The sequence below is a fragment of the Diabrotica undecimpunctata genome, chromosome 4 (assembly GCF_040954645.1).
Source record: "Diabrotica undecimpunctata isolate CICGRU chromosome 4, icDiaUnde3, whole genome shotgun sequence".
NCBI classification, from domain to species: Eukaryota; Metazoa; Arthropoda; class Insecta; order Coleoptera; family Chrysomelidae; genus Diabrotica; species Diabrotica undecimpunctata.
The window spans coordinates 20,594,473-20,617,231 of NC_092806.1; the positions used below are offsets into that span (position 1 = coordinate 20,594,473).

General features: G+C 33.0%; 1 protein-coding gene across 2 annotated transcripts in view; it reads right to left on the minus strand.

The window, feature by feature from the left end:
* The window catches only part of kkv (hyaluronan synthase-like protein kkv), a 252,467-nt gene extending 236,826 nt beyond the window's left edge, over positions 1 to 15,641 (minus strand). Inside the window, exon 1 of one of the 2 annotated variants that reach the window (XM_072529113.1) lies at positions 15,380 to 15,641. The gene's annotated coding sequence lies outside the window, so the exon portion shown is untranslated. The remainder of the gene's footprint in view (positions 1 to 15,379) is intronic. The other variant, XM_072529112.1, reaches the window with a different exon arrangement.
* Between the last annotated feature and the right edge of the window lie 7,118 nt (positions 15,642 to 22,759).

Below are 22,759 nucleotides of genomic sequence, written 5' to 3' on the forward strand. Positions count from 1 at the left end.
AATTACACTGTCCAGCTATGGAGACCCGGACAAAGAAGTGAGAGATCAAGTAAAAAAAGAAAATAGACTGGCAGGATGTCTTAATAACACTATATGGCGAAACAGACACATTAACACTGGGATGAAGTCAAGAATTTATAAAACCAGTATAAGACCAATATTGACATATGACTCAGAAACAAGACCCGACATAGCCACAATGCAAAGGCTACTGGAAATGGCAGAGATAAGAGTACTGAGAAGAATTACAGGAGGTACGCTAAGAGATCGAAGGAGAAGTGAAGACAGAAGAAAATATATGTACAGTGTATAAATGAATGGACACAAAATAGAAAAAAAAGAATGGAATAACCACATAATCAAAATGGAGGAGACCCGTGTCGTCAAAATAGCAAGAGATAAGTCACCAATCGGCAAAAGAATTATCGGAAGATCGCGCAAAACATGGAGTAACAACCTTCCATAGAGGTATTAATCCGCCAATGAATAAGCAGAATTGCTTATAAAGAGAAAGAAGAAGAAGAATGCCAGTACTACCTACTCTCGCTTTGATGTTATCCAGCTATTAGTTCTGAGGTTTTTGTCCACTATCTGTAGGTTCTCTTAGTTTCTGACGCGTCTTTACAGTTTTATTATCTTTCTCGTAACATCTCGTCGTTTCGTTTGGCTGCGCTAGAAAAATTACTAGGAAAAACCCCCTGAAAAGTTCTTTCCATTTCTAGTTCATAACTGGTTGGATGCCACTTTTGAATACTTTTTTTTTAAGTTATTGGTTGGTATCTGAGTTTTTCAGTACTCTGGTAACTTTTTCTACTGCTACCCAACTCTAACTTCCAACTACATGTTGATTCTCCTAGTAATCTCTGCTAAAATATTTGTCCTTTCTGGATCCACTTTTTAGATTTCGGTTTTATCTATTTCAATTGTATTTTTTTAACTGTCTTTACTGATTTTTTGTTTAGGTTAATCTTCAAACCGATTTTCTGATTCTCGAGTTCTTTTTAGCACGTCAAGTAGTTTTATATTGTTGCTCATGAGATGTATCATCATCAAGCCTTTACTTTCATAGTGCAATGAAACCATGGACGTATAAACACAGATGGACTCAGTTATTTACATAAAAATGTGTAGCCAAAATTATTTGACTAGGTCACATTCTCAGCACCTTCAAATGTTGTCACATTTTTTTATTAAAATATCTTATTCACGTATCGCTGAAAATATTACTATATTTATTTTATACTCTACAGGTGCTATCAAACCAAAATAATAATTTATTACTTATATTAATATATTTAATTGTAATTAAAACATCAAATGTGCACATAGTGTGCATATCATTTAATAATAGCGTATAACAGATATCAACCAATTATTTTATATGTAGAAGCACTGAAACCTATTTATTAATGGCAACGGTGTTTACATTTATCTGTCTTATGGCTCTACGTCAAACTTCAAATGCTGTTCCATGTCATGTCCATGTTTTGTTTACTTTTTACCCAAGATGAGGAAAAGTTGTTTTTTGATATTTTGGCTGTATTTTAAGAGATATTTGTAAATAGTGAAATAAACAAATTATAATAATGGTGCTACAGTTTTTCATTTGCAAAAAAAAACGAAATATTTACATCCCAATGTCTCATTTAATTTGTAAGTACTGTTTGTTTACATTATTTAAGATGAGGAACTGAGGAAGCCTGTGTGTTTACATTTTAAAATATGTCTTTCATAGGCGTACCATTGGGTTTATTCATATTAATTAATGTATTGAACAAGATATTAGTTCATGAAATTAGTATAGACATTTTTAAATTGTAAGTAGACATCATCTGATTAAAAAGATCTGTTTAGTAGCTTTTTAATTTAATATTTCTCATGAATTAACAATAAATTAGTGAAATGAATAAAACTCATTTATTTTTCTATGTAGGTTTCCAAATAATATTGATTAATGATGAAACTTACTCTAAACTTCAACAGAGAAAACAGTATAAAAAACCTTTCAAAAGCATCCTTTTTGGTTATTTAAACTTGTAAGGAAGCTGAAAAATATTTCAGATTTTTTAATAAAACTATAAATATCTACAACAGACTAGTTAAAAACCTTATGAATATTTTGATTAATAAAACCATACAAAATGTCCAAAAATCAATCTATGAGCATTTTGGTGACCATATGTATGATGAAGATGCAATCGATGGTCACTCTATGCAACTTTTAAAATTGGTTCTTGAGAAATATTTTAAAATTGGAATTCATCATGAAACGAGGACTACTTTAGATGCTAACACCGTGCGCATAAGAAGCGTTCTTACTAAGACTGTTTTCTTTCGCAATCAATAAAAATTTATTTCTATACCAACGTCTTCTATTATGTCTATTTACCATTTTTACTTTAATATTTCTGTTCGGTAAATAGCTTTCCAATAATTTATACATTTTCACGCCTACTTTTTAATAAGTAGGTATATTTGCAAATATTTTATGCTGGCATTTAACAGCAAGAGCTTTGGAATGATCAATAAATAATTTTGTAGCAGAAACCCTTACTACGTGAAATCTATTGATATTGTATTAAAACAAATTTGTCACAATTTGAAAAAATATGTTTTAGCACATTATCAATAAATATAGGTATGTACTTAAATTTGACAAATGTATATTTTTTAATTGTTTTTTTTTATCGTAGGATTATTTGATACCTATTAAAAAATTAACTTGAGCTCAACTATATTTTATTGTATTAATTTTAGAGCAAATAAAATTGTATTTTATTTTTTCTATAAAAACGTGTTTTTATACATTATTACTACTTCCAATTATTAACTTCTGAATAATTATCCCTGCGACTAAAAATTCAAGCACGCTTATGCTCATTGAGGAAGTATCACAGTCTGTCGATACCCGTTTTACTCCCCTTTACCCTCTTGTCCAGGAATATCGAAGCTTCAAAACAGTGTGTGTTTAAGGTATCTTATTGCTGGGTCCATCTATGTTTATACGTCCATGAATGAAACTTTCTAAGAGCTCGTCAGATTAGTTTATTGCGGTAAATCAAATGCTCCAAATTCTACTTTTATTCATAGATTGTCATGCTTCGGTTACATATGTTTTCATATTTTTCTATTTTTACGTATTTCATGAACACTTTAACGTTGGTAAATCTGAGCTTGATCTATCTAATATTGACCATAGATTACAATTCCCCATTGGTTCTAATTTAAATTCTAAAACACATATTTTAATGAGTAAAGCGTTTTGGAGTAATCCTGACTAAAGTTTATTCATTTAGCAAATTCTCATCTGTAAACATAAGCACGTGTTGATATTCGCCCTCTCCTTCGTCAAGAGGCTATTAAATATAATTTATTGCCTTAAGCCAGACGAATTCTCATGTTACAGATCCAAACTTGCCAGTCTGTTTAAATTCAAATTGTAGCGTGTTGCTTTTTTATTCAAAATGTTCACTTTGTTATGTATCTATCAGTTAATGAATATTTTATTTTAGCACATTTTTCTTCAATGAAACATTAAATTTTGCTTGCAATGATTAAATTTCAAGAAATTCTTACACTAATAGTTTCAAAAGTAAATATTTTTAAAAATCATATAATATACCTCAGTATGACCATGTTATTATATTAGACAATGAAAGAATTGAACACGTGGATTCGTACATCTACTTGGGAACAACAGTTAACTCAAATTGGGATCAAGCGAAGGAAATACGTATAAGAGTAGAAAAGGCAAGAGCATCGTTCACTAGCATGAAGCAAATTTTCACCTCTAAAAGCCTCACCCTACCTCTCAAAATTCGACTTCTGAAATGTTATGTATTCCCGGTTTTGTTATATGGAATGGAGGCGTGGACAATGACCGCAACATTAATGAAAAAAGTAGACGCCTTCGAAATGTGGGCTTACCGACGTATATTACGTATATCCTGGACTGAGCACGTGACCAAACGAAGAGGTACTACGCCGGATAGGTAAAGAGAGAGAGGTAGGAATAAGTATAAAGAAAAGAAAGTTGGAATACTTGGGTCACGTTATGAGACATAATAAATATAGAGTACTACAACTGATCGTTCAAGGGAAAATAGACAGCAGAAGGTGTCCAGGGAGGAGAAGACACTCGTGGCTCCAAAACTTGCGGCAATGGTTCGGATTGTCATCTGCTGAACTATTCAGATCTGCCGTAAACAAAGTCAGAATAGCCATGTTGATTGCCAACGTTCGGAACGGACAAGGCACATGAAGAAGAAGAATGACCCTGTTTGGCTTTCACGTGCGTTTGTTGATAGATGGGAATTTGTAAAACGAATGTAGTTTACTTGTCTACCACTTCCTTATGGTTAAAATCTATAAAGTAGACGAGCAACCTTACATCGAACTATTTCACGTTGTGAAATCCATAAGAAAATGCCCAAATGAAGAAATCGGTCAGAAACCTCCACATCTCCCGAACGGCATGTTGTGTACGTACTGTTGACGTATCATCGACGTTTTACGAGCGTCTCGGCAACGTGTTATTTACGTATTGTGTACCTTTCATTTAAGAAACCTCTATGGCCTAAAATAGCAAACTGATCATCCCCATAGCTTCTGAACGGCTGGTTGGATCGGAACGTATAATATCTAAAATTAAAGATATATCTGTTTCCAGATTTCGTAGGATCTTTTACCTTAATATACAGTATTAATGAAATGAAGTATACAAGCAACTGTTATTTATTTTTATCATCATCATCATCATAAGTGGCTCGACAATCCGTTGTGGATCTTGGCCTGCTCACAAAGAAGTCGCCACTCCTGTCGATTCCTGGCAACTTCCCTTCATCTTCTAACCCCTAGAATCTGTAGGTCTTCTTCCACATCATCAATTCATCTCATTCGTGGTCGTCCTCTGCTTCTTGTGCCCTCTGGTTTTGAAAATGTTAATCTCTTCGTGTATTCGTGATCTGACATCCTAGCAATGTGTCCAGCCCATCTAAGTCTCTGCACTTTAACGAATTTCACAATATCTGGATCGGTGTATAACTGATACAGTTCAAAGTTGTATCTTCGACGCCATAGCCCATTTTCATTTACGGCCCCAAAAATCTTTCTAAGAATTTTTCTCTCAAAAATACCAATAAGTCTTTTATCATTTTGAGATAAGATCCACGTTTCAGCCCCATATATCAAAACTGGTCTTATTAAGGTCCTGTATATATTAAGCTTTAGTGCACGTTTTATATTTTTATTTTTTAAATGTCTCTGGAGGCCGTGAACAGTTCTGTTTGCTATTGCTATGCGTCTTTTTATTTCGTCGCTTGTCGTGTTTGTTGCGTTTACTAGCGATCCAAGATATGTAAATTCTTTGACTTATTTTTATAGTTGCATTTAATATGTGTTTTTATGCGGAAACCTATTCTGTAAAGGTATTCAAAGATACTGTAGCGTTTAAAGAATCCGACTTATTTGGCAGGTTTGTAATTGTAGATTTTATTAGTCAGCGTATTACTCATTACTTTTCCCTTTATATACTTTCTTTTTAAGTAAGATGACTAAGATAAATTACGGATTTTGGGAAAATACACTAGATAATTTATTAAAATTTCAACAGCTTTTAAAGTAGCCTGACCTCCAATTGTGACCATCTGGTTTTTTTCTCTAAGACATTTAATTTCTTCATGTTTAATTTCTGACAGTGTTTTCGATTTTAAATTTGGTTTTTTTAAAATATTCTCTTTTGTCATTTATCGTTTATATGGATAAGCTGGGTAGCGCAAGCTTCCGGTTCACCGAAGTATCTAATTTTTCATGATTTTGATATATAAATTAGACTGAATTCGACTGATTTCATAGGTTATGTTGACTTTGAAGGCCAGTTTGATTTGCGGCTTATTTGCACAAACCTCTCATTAAAGAAAATCCCACAAGAAAATTATAACGAGGTCAAATTGCACGATCTTGGGGGTCAGTTTACACCACTTCCAGGTAAGATGACCATTTCCTTAAGTCACTCGTGTAGCATACCTAATGTGTCATAAGCTGTGTTGCATGTAGAGTCATTTTGTTGAAACTACATTTGTTGTCCATATCATTCCAATTTAGGCCGCAAGAAGTTGGTTTTCATCAACTTATAGTTGTCTTTGTTAATGGTGATGGCCGGGCAACCGTCGTTCTCAAAGAAATATGGATCGATGACGCTGCCAGCCCAAAATCTACAACAAACTGTGAATTTTTTGGGATGTATTAGGCACTCTTGGATATTATCCGGGTTGGTATCGTTCCAAATTCCGCAATTCTGTTTGTTGACGTACCAATTTATTCACACATGTATGTATCTAATTATAACTCGTGGTCATAATAAAGGCTACTAAATATTTAAATTGTTTAAAAGTGTCTTAATAGTCTAAATTGATAATATATCTTATTATTGATTAAAAAGGAATATCGGATAATTACAAAGGCGCCTACTAGAGAGGCATAAATTATTTTTTAACTATCCAATAACTGTCGGTATTTCCTAATATAAGGTATATTATCTAAAATCTGCCAAAAAGTTCAAACAAGTGTTCGATAATTGGTGAAATAGATAAAATTTATTAAATTAGGAATAATTATAAATCGATCTGTACTATCAGACCTCGATATAAAGGACAACGTTGTAAATATCGCTAATGAGACAACCACTTTCACGTCATACCATATTCTTGGGCGCATCCACCGAAATTTTTAACATGAGTGATTTCAACGATACGTCAGAAAATAAACGTTTGTGCCTGCATTTGCAATATTATTACTTTGTCTTTTTATCCTTGATTAGATTATGATTGTATATTATTTAAAAATATATACTCATTAAAAGGACTTGTTATTGCATTGCTTTTTTGCACTAGTAAAATCCACTTAAAGAATTGCAAAAAACAGTGATCAAATTATTCAAAATTAAAGTAGGGTGATTTATACAGAAAAAGTAATGACACTTTTTTAGTCTCAGTAAAAAGTAAATTAACGTTTCAGGAGTGCTGTCAGAAGAGTAACCACATTTGTTACAGAAGCTGATATTTGATAAGAGCGTCAACCTCGTGTGGCTAATATTAAATTATAATATTAGCATTATAACTAACAAACCAACAAACTTGAGTTTGGTAATAAGGAAATAAAAAATTAAATTAAACAGGCATTTAATCTTAAACTACAAAAGATCGAACAATAACTAAAAGATTTACATATGTCCTAGTTGTTACCTAATAGCAACAAAATTAGTGTTGATTGTTGAAAAACATTAAAAAAAGAGTGCAACCATATATAAGTACCAGAGCTCGTCAGCGACGACAGAAATAATGAAATTTCACTCTAGCCAGATTGTATTGATGCTCCAGAACGAATTAACACGTTAAACGCCATAATGCATGGCAAAAAAAATAAGTGGGCCGCAATATTAAACAAGTTTATAATATTAGTTTATGCATCTTAAATATTTATTCTTCAGTTTGAGTACAAAATCTTACATTTTAATTGTTTTTTATAATTATTTTAATTGAAAAGCAGTTTCCATCACGTGGCCGCAAATAATTTTTGGATTCATAGTGCCATGTGATTCACACTTTCTTCCCGTATAAAACAAGAATGAACCTGTAGTAACTTGTTTATTTTATTCGTTATTTTATACGTTATTGTCGGTGGGCGAAATAGTACAGTGTGTCTTATCAGTTCTCAATATGTTATATGAAAATAAGCAGAGGCGTTTGCAGAAGCTGGTGAAAGAGTTTTTATAGACGAAGACACTGATGACAGTGTTCGGGATAAAAATTTTTAATTAGGTAGTGATGACCAAATAAGTAGTTTTTCGTCAAATGAAGGTATTCCGGAAAGCAAAAGACTGAAAATTCAAAGTAATTTACAAAATTTACCTTCAACATCACAAAACTCAAGAACAGCAGACGATTCCATTGAAAGTGATATTTTCCAAGATCGACTGCCAGATGATGAAAGCTCTTCAGAAAAGGATTACATTGCGGTTAGTCATAGCACAGCCTTGATATGGAAGAATGTAAATGGTCAGAACTTAAAAAATACTACATTCAGTGTTCAAGACTCGGGTATCAAGGCTGAGTTTATTGAGGTGTATGCATAAAACCAATCGATATGCACTTCAGAAGTTGAATATAGGTGGTCACGTTTTAAAAGCTAGAATTGATAAGTAGGTAGATACAAATACCGAAGAAATAAAGACATTTTTCGCCATTCTTATCTGGATGGGATTGCAAAGATTAAAATAGTTCTAGGTCTTTAAAAAACCAAAAATGTTCTGTGTCTAATTTGGTCAGTTATGATAACCGAAGCAAAAACGATTCATTCGAAGACCCCGTTAATCATTTTTATTATCATTAATTTTTCAATTTAACTGCAGTTATTAATAATATTTATTTAATAGGGAAGCAATGTACAGAGGTATGGAATTTTATACAATCAGTAAAAAATACAGGAAAAGACAAAGCACACATACACACCATAAAACCAAGACAATGGAAAGATCACTATGAAAGCTTGCTGACAGAGACAAGACAAGAATACCTAGCGAACTCCCCAACACAGTCAGTACATATACAAGGAGAGGAAGCGAGGGTAGACATCAAAACAGTAAGGAAGGCTGTAATGACCCTAAAGAATGGTAAATCCGCTGGACCTGAGGGAATCTATGCTGAAATGCTTAAGAATGGAACTCATAAACTATTTGAAATATTAACTTATGTGATCAATCAGTGTCTAAATGGACACCCAGTACCAGAACAATGGAGAACGGCATACATGTCCTCAATACACAAAAAGGGGGACAAAAGGAATTGTAATAATTATAGAGGCATATCGGTAACCAGCACCCTGAGCAGACTGTATGGACGAATTTTGAAAAATATGATCGAGGAAGAATATAAGCACAATGAAGAGGAAGAACAAAGCGGGTTCCGTGCAGGAAGATCGTGCACCGATAACGTATTTTGTCTTAAACAAATAATAGAAAAAAGATCGGCTAAGAATCTAGAAACTCATATTACTTTTGTGGACCTGCAAAAAGCATATGACAACATCCCCTTAACAAAACTGTGGACAACGTTGAAAAGATCTAACATCAACCACAAATTAATAAATGCTGTACAAGAACTATATAGAGACTCTAAGGCACAGATAAAAACAGGAAAATATCTAACTGAAGAATTCCTGGTTACAAAAGGCTTGCGACAGGGATGCTGTATCTCACCAACCTTATTCAAGATATATGTTGCAGCGGCATTGGAAAGATGGAAAAGAAAGGTACATAGGATGGGTATAGAGCTTAGCAATGAATGTATATATACACTCCAGTTTGCTGATGACCAGGTAGTGCTAGCGACCGACAGGGAAGACATGCAGTACATGCTAAGAAAACTGATAGAAGAATATAACGACTGGGGAATGAATGTCAATACAACAAAAACCAAATATCTTTGTATTGGAAACGAGTCAGATAACATAGACCTCGAAAACGGACAACATATTTCCTGCTGTCAGAGCTATGACTACTTGGGTGTTGCCTTTGACAATACAGGATCTGATACACGGGAAATAGAAAAACGAATCACTCAAGCAAAGAAAGTCTTAGGATGTCTCAATAGTATACTGTGGAGTAAAGAGATAACGAAAGGAAGGAAATTTAATATATATGAGACCATGATTAAAACTACTCTTCTTTATGGCGCTGAAACATGGAGAATTAGTGAAAAGAACAAAAAGCGAATAGAAGCAGTAGAGATGGATGCAATGAGAAGATCTGTAGGTATTTCCAGACGAGACCGAATCAGAAATGATGTAATAAAACAACGTATGGGAATAGAAGGAAATATAACTCAAGATATAGAGAAGAAACAATTAAGGTGGTATGGGCATGTTCAACGGATGCCAGCATCAAGACTCCCCAAAAAAGTAATAGAATGGCAACCGATAGGTCGACGGAAAAGAGGAAGACCCAGATTAGAATGGCAACACGGCGTAAACAAGTCCATGAGCGAAAGAAATTTAACAACAAACGATTGCGAAGATAGGAAGAGATGGTGTTTAGGTATCGGAAAACGTCGAAAGACGTTCTAAACCGATGTATATATATTAATAATATTTGTAGTAATCATTGTCAATATCAATAATATTATACTTATCTCAAATAATAATTATTAACAATGTAAAAAATTAAATAATACTCATTTATAAATAAACGAAAAATTTCTACGATACTGTATTCTAAAACATTCGTTGAATTAGTAAATATGCCGATGCTTGTTTTTATGTCAACATTATGTAATTATCATTGTTTCAATGCTATATTCCTACCTAGGAAGGTAACGTCTTGGGAGATAAAAGAGTTTATCTAAATATTTAACTTATTGTTCTTTTGTGTTTGTCTAACCTACACATAAGAGTTTTTGCCTACTTTTTTAAAATCGAAAGCTGTTGATTATGAATAGAATATCTTTAAGCAACCGTTACGTCTTGTTATTATGAGTACGCATACTAAAAAAGTAAAAATAAGTTTTAAATAATAAAGAGACTTATAAGAACTATATTTCGTTTAACCTAAGGAAGGTCTACGAAAAGGAAAAGCTTTTATTAAACCTTGAGTATTCATCATTTTTAGGATAATATGCATTCTTCTATCCTTCGTAAATATATGCTATCCATTCTTCACTGTTCCGCTCATGGTGAGCTCATAGAGAAGGAGAGAGAATAACTGATGGTGCTCTTTATTTTTTGTGACCATCGCAGTGGTGATCTTCCTTGAGTTTTTTTACTATCTAGGTTTCCGTTACTTGCCAATCTCTGATGATGATTCTCTTACACTAGTTAGAACGCCTTAGTTAATTTGACTATTCAGCTTTTTATAATTTACAGAGTCTGTAGTTATTGTTTGGCCAAGAGCTTGTCCAATATGGACAAAACTAATCAAAATCACAACCACAACCAGGAATATTAAAAGAAAACAAACCTATTCTCTTAGAAGACTAGGAAGGTTAAAATATGATAACGACTATAACATTCATAATTTCAACCAATAAGTTGTTCTAAAATCAGATTAATAGATATTGTCCCATATAAACCGACAGTACTATTTTTTAATATTAAAATAAAAAGAGTCACCTGTGGATTACACCGAATATTATTTAATCTAGCAAACCTTCACATAGTTAATGACAAGTGCAACTGCAATAATAGAATAATAGATATAATTTAATTTTTCCCTGAATAGTTTCGTTATTACTTAGAAATTATAGTCATAATTGATCAGTCATTATAATCTAATATAGTAAATATCTTATTAATGAAATTTAATTCAGTCATATATTTAGAAATGGCTATTTTCGAAGAAACTGTTTTTGTTCTTTAATAATTTTGACAAAAATTATTGTAAAATTTAATGATAAATACATATTATATACATATATATATATATATATATATATATATATATATATATATATATATATATATATATAAATATATATGTATATAGACCGCCCCGAATTCAAACAATCAGAAATAGACGGAATAGAAATCTACACACATGACGAAATCGAATTAAGCCTAGCTGAGGTAAAAAGAACGATCAAAACTCTAAAGAACAAAAAAGCAGAAGGTCCCGGCGGAATACCAAATGAATTGATAAAAAACGGATCGGAAAAGTTATTCCGTATGATACATAAAATGTTTGAGAGAGCACTAAATGGAGAAGACTTACCGGCAGAATGGACCCAAGCATATATGACATCAATATACAAGAAAGGAAATAGAAAAAACTGCGAAAACTATCGGGGAATCAGCATTATATCGTCTATAGGCAGACTGTATGGAAAGACCATAAAGGAAAAATTAGAAATATATATACAAGATAAAATCGGAGAAGACCAGGCAGGTTTCACAGCGGGGAAAGCATGCTTAGATCACATTTACACGGTCAAACAACTAATAGAAAAAAGAATGGCCAAAAATAGATCCGTCCATCTGGCTTTTGTTGATCTTAAGAAGGCATATGACTCAATACCTAGAACCAAGCTATGGGAAGCAATGGAAGACATCGAAGTTCCACGAAGATTAATAAACGCGGTAAAAGCACTCTACAAGAATAACGAAGTAGCTATCAAAACGGGCAATAGAATATGCAGTCCATTTAAGACGACAAAGGGACTACTACAGGGTTGCTCCACATCCCCCACCCTGCTCAAAATATTCCTGGAAAAAACCCTGAAACCATGGAAAAGAAAGTGCGAAGGAATGGGTATACCAGTAAAGAAGGAATATCTATATACGTTAAGTTTTGCCGACGACCAAATAGTGATCGCACAAGACGAGGATGATCTCAGTTTTATGATGAGAAAACTGGAGCAGGAATATACAAAGAATGGGATGGAAAAAAACCTAAAGAAAACTGAATACCTAACAACGGAGAATACAGAAATAAAACAGCTGGAAATAGACGAAGGTAAACAAATCAAAGGAACAGACAAGTATAAGTATTTAGGTTTCATAATATCAAACAAAGGAACAACGGAGGAAGATATAAAAAATAGACTAGGACAAACAAGAGACTGCATACGAAAATTGAACCCGGTACTATGGGATAAGAACATCAGCATGAAAACAAAGAAAAAAATATATAATACCATGACAAGAAGTATCCTCACTTATGGGTGTGAAAATTGGACAATAAATAAGAAAACCAAAAACAAAATAAGAGCAACAGAGATGGAATTCCTAAGGAGAAGCTGCAGAGTAACAAGAAGAGATAGAATAAATAACATGGAGATTAAGAGGAGAATGGGAATGAACTCCGACATAATAGACTACATCGAACAGAAGAGGTTAACCTGGTACGGACATGTCAGAAGAGCAGACCAAAATCGGTGGATAAATAGAATATATATATTGTTGTATATATATATATATATATATATATATATATATATATATATATATATATATATGTATATATATATAAATATATATGTATATATATATATATATATATATATATATATTAAACGCTTGTAATCAACGCTGATCGGTTAGACTACAAACACAACTATTTGGGTATGCAGCGGAAGACAGGACAAAGAGTCTTTTTAGTTTACCAAGCTTTCGCAAATCTTTATTTGCATCATCAGGGTGCTAAAATAAGCAAAATTAGTAAATAAGCTAATTTGTTTTGCGTGATGTCCCTCGTGGCATGTATAAAAGAGACAAAATCGTTTTCACGTAAAAAGTCACTCGAAGTGTTTGGGAAGTAGGGTAGGGGTAGCCCCTCTTTGCGCCGAGCAAAAAAAAATCGGCGAGTTCAAAATCACAAGAAAGGAAAGGAAAGAGAAACCATAAATATCCAAATTGACGATGAAGATAGTTGAGATTCGAATTGAAGATTTTGAGGAAAAAATAACCTAGAAGATACTTTATAAGCTACTTTATCCCGCTAAAAAAATAAAAAGGGTTTAAAAAAAAATTGGTTGATTACGCGAGAATAAGATATACAGTATAGTTACTTCGTTTTCAAGTAAAAAAACATTTTTAAAATTTAAAATTAATTTTAATATGTAAATTATTAAAAAATTTTTTTTTTCAAAAAACCAAAATAGCGATTTTGAAATAAAAATGGTCATAACTTGTTAAATACTCTGTATAGTAATGCAAAACTCAATACTATAAGAACAAGAATTATGAGAAGATATACAAATTTGAAAAAATATATAGGGTGTCCCATTTAAAAAATTGTTTGCTATACCACCTAGTTATTAATCACCCTGTAGAATTTCACATATTTTCCAAGTATGGAGAATATCATTGCCTACATTTTTTTTAATAAGTTTTTTGGATATTCTATACCATAATGGAATTATCGAGCGATGTCGCACTAAAAACTCACCCTGTACATAGATAAGTAAAAATTAACTTTATTATGTAATTTGCAAGTTCAGAAACAAAAACAGCGTAGAAAGAAAAGGCGATTATTGAATGGCATAAAATTGTTTATTGCAAATTTCCTCTTAAAAAAAGATCAAAATCGGATGACAGGAAACCGGAAAAATGCAATTATAGGGGCGCGTTGTGATTTTGAATTCAATTCACTTTTTGCTCGGTGAAACAGGAGGGGCTTCCCCACCCTACCTCCCATTTACTTATACGACTTTTTACGCGAAAACCATTTTTTTTCGTCTTTTTTGGGCATGTTTTCACAAGGCGCATCACGCAAAAAGTTTTATACAAAAATACTTAACAAGACAAGGCTATTTGTTTAAAAACGAGCCCTCTATTACCTATGATTGGATGGCAAATACATGTCAACTTTAAGTTTTCATATCTCGGCAACCAATAAACCAAATGAATTTATTTTTTTATTACGTTTTTCGTACACTTTTAAAAGCGTAAAACTCGCGGAAGTTATTTTATTTATTTATAAGTCAAAAAGTTGTTTATAACTTTAAAAAAATTCCCTAGGCTCTTCAGGTTGACCGATTTTAATTTTCCAAAGTGCGTTTGAAAGCCCGACCCTTCTTCTATATAAATTAAAACTATTATTTTGACTATTTAAAGAGCTTATTTTGGGCACAGCATAATGCAATTATTTTGCGGTCCCTAGATTGCAAAATTATGCGAAAACTATTATACCGATTCCAGTAAAAAAATAAAACCTTTTGGAAAATGTCCAGTTCATAACAGATTCCGCCTGGACTATTATGTAGAATTTACGATATAATAGATTATTGAAAAGCCAGTAAAAGATAAATAATTAAAGATCACTACAAAAACCTACAAGACCAATTACAAAAGCGAGGAAAGCGAAAATACAACAAATAGATAAGTGCTATTACTAATTATTTGGCATATATAATAAGGAAAATATCAGCATCTTAAGAAAATACATAATATGAGACGACAAAGTATCGAAGAAAAGAAAGGACTTAATGGCAATTTATACGTATAAATAATGTGTAATACTTACAATGATTTTAAAATTTATATTTTTAGTCTTACAAATTACGGTATACAAGTACCTACTTGTGATAAAAATAATATTAATATGTTCATTTACATATAACTAAATATCTATATAATCTATTTGTATATATTTTAAGCATAAGTTTTTATTTCACTTAAAAATGTGTTCATAATATTTTTTTAATAAATAGGTCACTGAAAGTGGTAGGTAACGAATCAAAATTTGTATGTCAACACAATTTCACAAAAGTCGCAACCCAAAATCAACCTACCAAGTATAAAATATGAGGTTACATAGTTTTCCTACAGTACGTTAACTGTAATTTCTACCTCTCAAGAATAATAATTAATACATAAACAATAGTCTACTCACTATGCAAAGAGTATCCTCCTTTCTCCAAAGTGCAATAATTCTAAACAATTTCGTCAATAACAACTACACTATTTAAAATAATAAACAACTAAATACCACACAATCCTCCCACGAATTTTTTGTGTCTCATTTTCGAAAATCGTCTCTCGTTTACTTTTGAATCATCGCGGGTTTTTAGTGTATCGTACGGTTTCTTAAGCAGCGGTTACTTCACCACAGTCCGTCAAGAACTGACAGACCAAGAATACAAGAAGTATCTACCATTCTCTTTTGACTAATGCGCCAGCGCGAGCGCGAAGAGAATGTCTTAAGCTGAGTGTTGGCGGAAGAAGTTTTTAGCAGTTTTGATATGAGGTTGCGTTGTGCAAAAACATTTGGGAAATTAATGATTCACACCCTCATTGCCAGCATCGTTACTAGTACATCTAATAAGAAATTTAATAATTTCCCACAAAGTGATGCCAAAGGATTGACAGGATGAAAATGGATTTTAATAGATGTGTTTCACATATTTTTAAAAGAGGATAAATAAAATTGAGGAAGAACAATTAGAAACAACTTTAATTAAATAAAATGTCTCAAACTACACCGGCTAGATATTGGTTTATCATATGAAAAGCAACAGACTTAAAATCACGATAATATCCATTTGTCACCAGGTCATTTTTGTTCGAAATACAAGAAAATTGTAAGGTAACCTCTGAAAGAGATACAATTTTCCGATATATGATAAATTTTCAATAAAGAAAATCGCTGCAGTGGCAAAAGAGGCAAATAATTTACTTAAGAAATAGAATATTGAAGTATTCAATAACCCAACAAATGAACAACAACATGCTCTTCAAATAAAAATTAACGAAACCAGAGAGAAGGAAACTGCAAAGGAGGAATGCAGACAGTTAGAAACAATTATGATGGAATCTGCAGAGGAAACTGTCAGAGGATAAGCCAAGAGAGAAAGAAATGAGGAATGGTATGATGATAAATGTAAAACAGCTTCTTCTTCTTCATCTACCATGCACTTTCAGCAATGGCGGATCTAGACATTTGCCTTGGAGTGGAACTTCCCACTTGGGGGTGGGAGACTTCCAATATGAAACACCAACCAAAAGATATAACACACACAATATGTATCTTCCCACTTCCTGCACTTACACAAATTTGTTCTTTCTACGACCAGCACTTGAAACCGAACTTCTTACACGTATAATAATAAATAGCTTGATTTTCTCTTGTTAGAAGTTTCATTACAACTAATCTACTGCCTTTCAATTTTTATTTATTGTAAACACTACTTTGAATCGTTTCCTTAACTTTCTCGTCTTGTAGTTCGGTTATATCAATATTTTTGCGAGACTTCGTTTTGATAACGTTTTTTAATTTAAGTTGGGCTACAGATACTATGGGATTGCGATCAGACCCAATGTCAGCACGTGGATAAGTTTAGCTGACTTGATGCAGTCTCTAAATCGATGTCGATTTGGTTCCTAGTAATGGGATTCTTTGATTCTGTCATACTGAAAAAAAAGAAACAGCAACAATACACCATGGTTCAGAAAAGAAATAAAAGAGAAATGTAAAGAGAAATGAGAGGCCTACACGAGGTACAAAACATCAAATACTTCAGAATCCCGAGACACCGATAGAAGAATACGAAATGAAACAAAGCAGTTGGTAAGAAGAACAAAAAATTAACGCTGGGAACAGTTTACAAAAAGAATGGAAAGCGACTTCTACGGTAGATAAAAACAAATATGGAGATTTATAAGAAACCAACCGAAAGAAATTGCAGAATTGAAGGAATACAATACCATACCAGCAAACGAATGGGAAATATACCTGACGGAACTGTTTAAAGGAAAGGAAAATAATTTTCAACACATTAAAATACCTAAATTAAGATAGAAATAGATATCAGTTATCAGGAAGTAGAGATAGCCATAAATTCACTCAAAAATAGACAGTCACCAGGAGCAGAGGGAATAACAAATGAGCTTCTAAAACACGGAGGAGAAAGTATAATCCTAGAGATGACGAAACTTATAAAAAAACTAATATTGCACTTCAAGATACCAGACGCATGAAAAAACAGCATAATGATACCAATGTTCAAGAAAGGAGATCCAAACAATTATAGAGATATAAATCTACTAAACACTGCACTTAAGCTTACCACAAAAGTCCTAACCGACAAAATCAATAAACTAACAACTTTATCAGATAAACAACAAGGATTTAGATTAAACAAAAAATCACAGAAAAGGCTATCGAGTACAATAAACCAGCATATCTGTTTTAAAGATCTCACAAAGGCTTTCGATCTCATCCGAGTCGAAGACGTCTTACACCTACTGTGTAAAAGAAACATACCAATCAATATTATACAAACTATCGAAATCATTTACTTCCATAATCAAATACAGGCAAAGATAAATGGAAAACTAACACAGTGTATATCAGTACAACGCGAAGTCAGACAGGGTGACTCGTTAAGCCCACTTCTCTTTAGTATAATAATGGACGAAATAATACAAGCAGTACGTAAAATTCATGGTTACAGAATGGGGAACAAAGAAATCTAAATATGTTATGCAGATGACGCCGCATTCATTGATCGCCGAGACAGAAGACGAGCTCCAAAGATTAACACACATCTTCAATACAACAGTCAAAAAATATAATATGATCAATATGAATATGACAACATCTAAATACCCACTACGATGTAAAATCGAAATTGATGGCATAATTATAAAGCAGGAAGCAAGGTGTAGATATTTGGGAATAGATATAACTAGTGACGGAGATGTTGAAGAAGAAGTACGACAACAAAGCGTGACACATCTAAAACGAGACGACTATTAGAAACAACAGAGATGAAAATACTCAGACAAATATCAGGGATAAGTCTGTTGGATAGGGAGAGAAGCGAAAACATGCAATATAGAAGACAAAAATATAGATGGGTGACAAAACGGAAACAGGTGTGGAAAGAACACATTAGTAGAATGGCAGAGGATAGGATAGTACGAATAGCACGAGATAAGTCACCAAATGGACGAAGAAATATTGGCAGACCAAGAAAAAGATGGTGTGATAATTTAAACAATTTAGGAGGCTAATATTGAAGAAGAAACAGTCTTTAAAGCCTACATACAAGACGGAAGAAGAACAAGATTCTGCGTTTGACTTCCAGGCGCTGTAAAACAGCAACAGAGAAAAAAGGTAAGCTAGAGTTAACCAATTAACCAAATACTAGAGCATAACAACAGACATGGAAGCAGAAAATTCTACAAAAGGATAAAAAAAGTTTACAGTCATTTAGGACAAGACTGACGTTATGCAAAAACAAGAACGAAGAACTACTAGCAGAGAAATAAAAAATATAAGAAGATGGAAAGGATATTTTAAGGAAAACTTAAATGCAAACAATAAAAATTAACAAAACCTCCTTCTCCTAAGTGCCTTCTCTGTTGAGGTTGGCGATCAATATGGCAAATTTCTCTCTGTTATAGGCTTGATAAATTAATTCATTTCCTCTTGTGTTTGTCCAATCTTTGACGTTTCATAATAGCTAAGAGTTTTTCTTTCGTCCTATGCCCCTTTTACTTTCAATCTTGCCTTCTAATATTACCTGGAGCTGCTCAAATTCCCTATGGCGCATTATGTGTCCTAGATATGACGTCTTTCTAATTTTGATAGTATTGACCAGATGAGGGCGTGTGTTCATTGCTCTCAGTACTTCTTCCTTCGTAATTCTGCTGGTCCAGCTTATTCTTAGCATTCGGCGGTACATCCACATTTTAAATGAATTTAATTTGTTGACGTCATACTGTTTTAATGTCCAGGTCTCACAGCAATATAGTAGTAGAGACCACACATAACACTTTAGTGTTCTTAATCTTATTGAGACTGATAGCTTGGGGTTACAGAGCATTTTACGCATACTCATGAAACCAGATCTTGCTATTTCAATGAGACTTTTAATTTCTTTTGAGTGGTCTAGTTGACTATTTAGTTCTCTGTCCAGGTATATGAAGCTTTGGAAACTCTGAAGGGTGGTACTATCTATTTGTATGTTAGGTGTAACTTGTTCATGAGGGTTTTTATGGAATACCAGAATTTTGATTTTGGAAAAGTTAATGTCCAAGCCCAGCCTGTGACTTTCTTCTGATAATATGTTCATCAGTATTTTTAGTTGGTCTTCTGTTTCTGCTAATACTACGGTGTCATCGGCATATCTTATATTGTTAATGATGATTCCATTGGCTCTGCCACCTTCAGGGCGATCTTGAAGAGAAGCTCTAATTATATGTTCAGCATATACATTAAATAATAGGTGGGATAAAATGCACCCTTGACGCACTCCTCGTTCTATGTTGATGTACTTGGTTTTTCCGTTCTCTGTTCGAACACATCCTCTGTGGTTCCAGTATGTATTACTTATGATAGCTATGTCGTGTTCGTCCAACCCTACTTCTTTTAACACCTCAATTTTCCGTGTTTGATATGGTCAAAGGCCTTTCTATAATCGACAAAGCACACATACAGCCGTTTTTGAACCTCAAGATACCTTTCTGCCATCAGTATCAATCCCATAATTGCTTCTCTAGTGCCTGTACCCTTTCTAAAACCATATTGAGAACGACTCACACTTCACACGGTATTCTTCACACTTGTTGTGGATTCGGTTATAAATTATTCACATAAAAATCTTAGCGGCATGACTCATTAGGGATACAGTTCGATGGTCTTCACATTTCCTTGCTTTTTGTTTTTTAGGAAGAGCTATATATATGTGGATGTTAGCCAGTCATGCGGTATTATGCCATGTTCATATATAATGTTGCAGAGTTATGTTAATTTCCTGACAGCATTATCACTTAGGTGTTTAAAATGTTCGGCTGTTATTAGGTCTTCGCCGGATGCCTTGTTGTTCTTTGCGTCTTTTATTGCCTGCAAAACTTCTTCGGTGAGAATGTTTAATTTTTCATCTATATCTATTTGTGGGGGCTCTTCTGTTCTCTGATCACCAAACAAATCTTTAAGATAATGCTCCCATATTTCTTTCTGTTTTTCAGGGTCCAATTCCATTTGGTTTTTCTTGTTTGTTACAATCGGTAAGTGTTTGGGTTTCCATATTCCAGCTACTTCCTTAACCTTTCTGTGTAGTTCTCTATCTTTATGCTTCATTTGCAAATCTTCTACCTCTTTACATATTTCTTTCATCCACTCTTCTTTTCTTGAACAAAACGAGACAATATATTACACTGCGGAGCAACACATTTGAAATCCGAATTATAAAGAAGTGGTACATTTAATAAAGAAATTAAAAAATAATAAAGCGCCAGGATCAGACGGAATTTTGACAGAATTAATAAAAAACAGAGGACCTGAACTGTGGGGAAAAACAATTATCTAATAACATTAATATGGACAAAGCAGCGAATGGCGGAGAAATGGACAGTTGGCCTTATACAGCCAATATATAAGAAATGTATGCTCTCCTTCAAGCCATTCTGCAAGGAAAAATATTTGGAACACGAGTTTCAGGAAGAAGAAGAACATCTTGGTTAAAGAACCTCAGAATCTGGCTCAATACAACATCTGTGCAGCTTTTCCGCGCTGCTGCAGATAAGATAAAGATTGCCATGATGATCGCCAACATTCGTAACGGATAGGCACATCAAGAAGAAGAATATAAGAAATGAGATAAGAGGGAATGCCAGAATTATAGACTAAATACATTGCTAAAAAATGTAGTATAAAAAATTATTTCTGGTATAACCTATGATAGTTAGAATATGCAGAGAATATAACCGGTGATTATCAAAATGGATTCAGATCAAATAGGGCCACCACCAAGAACGATTCAAGAAAATTCTTACGAATAATAAAAGTAAAATGTAATGGCATGTCTCGCAACAAGGAATATAAACAAAAAACAATTTGATCGTAATCAGTACGGTGCAGCCAAGTTAGAAAAGGAGCATGTTAACTTGGGAAAGGATCACTACATTAGCAATGCGACCAATTTGTGGCATTAGAGTTAGAAGACCCTGATGGTTTCCTGTAGTGATCCTTTACCAAGTTAATATGCTCCTTGGTTGCACCTTACTGAAGACGACCAATAGTCAGAAATACGTATATACGGTTGCCTTACATCTTATACACATATATTGTTTTTTTTTCTTGTTGTGAGACATGCCACTAGATTATACTTATACAGGGTGAGAAGAATATTCTCAAATGGGTTCATATTGTATAATAAGCTGCCCGGTTTTATCAAGGAAAGTTACTTGGACCGATTTTAATTCCAACTAAATCAATTACTTGTTCACAACTACTTTAACACCAATAAAAATTGAATTATTTTAAATCTCTTTTTGTAGTTTGAATATATTGAATAGAAAAAATCCTTTCAGGACTACCATAGATAACAATAAAATATAGTGGAAAATATTTTTCTTAAACTTATGTAAAACTGTCCTTTGTGTATAAATGTATACCTACTTAAATTAAACATATAGTCCAAAAAGTACGCAGTGCTTTAATCTTCGATAGTAACGACACTGATCCAGCACTGATCAGTACCTACATGCACTTATGCGCTTTTCTTCAGTATTCAAGCGTCTAAAGCTACCAATAATAATAATTTTACTAAACAGACGATCTTAGACGATAATATCTCATACCATAACGAGTGCTTCATCAAATCTTCAAATCAAACAGCTTTCTCCTTTTTCAGTATTAATTATTAGCATTGAGATTCTTCAACTCAATATTATTAGATTATTCAACTAATATTTTTGGTCAGACAAAACACTTTTCAACCACATTAGTATACTTTTAGGAAACTGCTAGTGATAGAATATTGAAGAAAATAGAATTAGTAGAAAAAGGGACATTTTTTTCTTGTCGGTTGATTGAAACAGACATATAAGAAAACAGATCTTATCGCTTTTTGTATTCAAATTGGCTTATTTAGGCATGACCGCAACAAACACACCAAACGATAGAAATCTTTGTAAAAAATCTGCGGAAATTCAAAATAAACAAAAGAAAGTATATGTTACGTATACAGCTTTTGTTTTTATATTGGTCGAGAAAATAACAGAGAAATGCAGGAATAATTTTTTTTTAATTATGATTCAACTGCAAGAAAAATATTTTTTTAAATACCTATATCTTTGCTTTGTGGTTGCAGTCATTGGAGCGCATATTTCACAGAGTGAATAATACTAAACAGGATCGTACTTTAGATTTTTTGATCGTTTGATCGTTTTGTTAACGTTCAAGCTGTTGCAACAGGAAAATCAATACTATGCTTAAGCATCATAGTATCGATTTATTATTGGTTTTCAATTGGTTTTCTTATTG